Below are 3,276 nucleotides of genomic sequence, written 5' to 3' on the forward strand. Positions count from 1 at the left end.
TATAAAGCAGTGGTACTCAAATCTTAGTGTGTGCTAGAATCATCTGAAAAACTTAACAAAACAGGGTCCCAGCTCTACCTTCCAATTAAGTAGGCCTAGAGGAGGGTCTAAGAATTTGCATTTCTAAGTTTCCTGGGTGATGCTGATGCTGCTGATCCTGGGACCACACTTTGAGAAATGATTCTGTTTCCTCCCATTCCTCTTCATCTCAAGCAACTGCACACTGGAATCACTCAAAAAGCTTTCAAAATTATTGATGTCTGGATCCCATACCATGGTTTCTGACTTAATAATAGGTCTCTGGTGAGGCCTGAGCATTGGAATTTTTTTTAAAGCTTTCCAGGTGCTTCTATTGAGAAGTCAAGTTTGAGAACCACGGCCCTTCATGTATGCCAGTAGAGCCTTGCATCTCAAAGTGTGGTCCCCTGATTGGCAACATAAACATCACCAGGGAGCCCGTTAGAGATGCATAAATTCTGACCCCACCCTGACTTAACTAATGAAAATCTGCATGTTTTAGTAAGATCTCCAGAGAATTCCCATGCATGTTAAAGTTTGAAAAGCCCTGAACCAGGGAATCCTCCCTCCCAACTTACATCAGAGAAAGCATCACCAGATCTCACCTTTGCCCTACTTTTTCCTTCCTGAGATACTGGGATTTAGGACAAAATGAGGAACTCACTGTCTCTCTCCCAAAGGCAGTGGTTTTTACCTTTTACTTTGTAGATGTGAACCTGAGGAGTCTTCCATCTTTGTCCCCATCCTTTCCTCCTGCCTGTCTTCCCAGACTGTTTCCATCTCCAGACACAGCCTTCATCACACCTATTTATTAATGCTGAGGTTTCACTGGATTTGAGTAAAGACAGGAGGCAGGATCAATGTCTTAGTGGGATTCAAAAAAATGAAACTTTACTTTAAAAAAATAAGTTAGCACCTGGCTCCTCCCGAAATTACCCTAACACACAGATGTGTTGTGAGATGGTATTAAAATAGAATCCTTATCCACTACAGGCTGGAAAGTGAAAAGTAACATGGAAGAGATGCCTAATGATTTGGAAAAAGGAAAAGATCCCTAAGTAAAGAAATGATGAGATATCCGTGACCAGAGAAACCTGAAATGTGCTAATTGAATGCCCTCAGATGCCATTATCAGTGAAGCCCCTCCGGAGCTAGCAGCACAAGCACATCTGAGCAGAAACCTGAGCTAACAGCACAGAGAACTGTCTTGACAGCTTAAGCAGGGTTCAGTGTGCATGAGTCAGCAGGGGAGGGTCCTTGTGCACGCAGTTCATTAGAAATCCTTCACAAACAAGAGGGAAAATTTCCTACAGTTGAGTATGTCAGGCCTACTCAAAGAGAAGACAAGTTTGGCTCTTAGAACAATAATGGCCATATTAGGGATATGTGTGGGCACATACACACTCACGTACACATGTACACATTCCAAATCACGACTTTGGTTACTCGAAATGTGTTCTATGGACCAACATCAGCATCATCTGCCCCCTCCCTACCGCTGCCCCACCCACTATTAAGAATCTACATTTTCTTTCTTTTTTTTTTCGGTTTTTGAGGAACTTCCATATTGTTTTTCAGAATAGCAGAACTATCCTATGATCCAGCCATTGCACCACTAGGTATTTACCCAAAGAATACAAAAATACTAATTCAAAGGGATACATGCACCCCCATGTTTACAGCAGTGTTATCTACAATAGCCAAATTATGGAAACCACCCAAATGTCCATTGACTGATGAATGGATAAAGAAGATAGATATAGATATACCAAGTTTTTATGCAACTGGGAGACACAGTTTTACATGAGGAACATTGGAATCTATATAATCACGAAGTATGCTTTACTGGAAATTTGTTGTATTGTACATAAGAAATCTTGATTATTGGGAACTCAGCAAGCAAGGAAAAATAAAAGCTGATGTCAAGAATAAACTTTCTTAGATCTAACTATCTCTAAGATATATCCTACATTTAGAATATACTCAACAGAGTACACCATATTTTACTTTCTATAAATTTGTGCAGTGACTATCAGTGTTTAGAATGATTATGCTTGACAGTGTCAGCAACTATTTTCTGTAAAGGACCAAATAGTAAAATTTTTTGGTTTTACAAGCCATTTCATCTCTGCAGAAACTACTCAACTCATCTTGTAGTGAAAAAACATCCATAGACAATAAGTAAGCAAATGGTTGTACTTGAGTTCTAATAAACTTTATTTATAAAAACAAGTAGATTTGGCCTATAGGCTGTAGTTTTCCAACTCCAGCAATAGAAGATTATAAGAACTTTATCATTTAAAAGTAAAATGGAATAAACTTTACTTAAAAAGGCAACATCAGTTAGTTTGGGGAAAAAGGAAGGTATAAACAACGCCATGCACTCATACTTAAGATACTATTTTCACACAAGAAAGTGAACTATAATTCCTTACCAAAATTTTCAGATGCAATGTTGGCAAGGAGAGGCAGTGGCACGATGCTCTGTTCACTTGTAAGGTAACAGAATATGTATTTAACCAGGTCATTTGATATTCCTCAAATAGTCTACGGCTATACCACCCTGAACGCACCCGATCTCATCTGATATTTCTCAAATAGTCAGTTATACAAAAGTACCTTGAAAGGTCCATAGCACCTAGGGTGATTTTTTTTTTTTTTTCATAATGGGAAGAATCGTGTAATGGCTTGAGTACGTGAACTGGAGCCATGACACACCTTAGTTTTCCAGAGGAAGTAGGGAAATGGGAAAGCCAGCCAGGAGCTGATGGAAAACATAAGCAGTCAAAATGATATCCATTCTACTGTAAGGGACCTTAGCCATTTGGTCTATATAGTGTGATGAAGATTATTTCAATTCTGAGACTGTTGAGTCCTAAGTGGGTAGGTAAAGAGCTTCAGGTTCCTAGTAATTTCAATTCCTTCCCTCAGAAGAATGAAAGCCATAACAATTAACCCAAAAGGAAATTCAGCCAAGCCTAAGATGCTGTTGTGGGCCCCTTGACAATGTCTAATTCGTTTGGCTTCAGCATGGGTAAGACCAAATATGCCCACATGAGAATCCATTTCTCTAGCAAATAAAACACATTTATTAGCTTGGTGTAAAGCAGATGGTCCTCCAGTTTGAATTTGTTTGATAATTTTAGAAGACATACATTTAGGCTTAGCTGGAATTGATTATCAAAGTGTACTCTGGTTAAAATATTCTGGATTTGAAAATAAGAAATTTAGTTTCACTCAGGGATTCAGTGAGCTACT

This window comes from Eumetopias jubatus, unplaced genomic scaffold, assembly GCF_037043125.1.
Source record: "Eumetopias jubatus isolate StellerSeaLion01/CBP00866 unplaced genomic scaffold, mEumJub1_p1.0 scaffold_1, whole genome shotgun sequence".
Taxonomy (NCBI): Eukaryota; Metazoa; Chordata; class Mammalia; order Carnivora; family Otariidae; genus Eumetopias; species Eumetopias jubatus.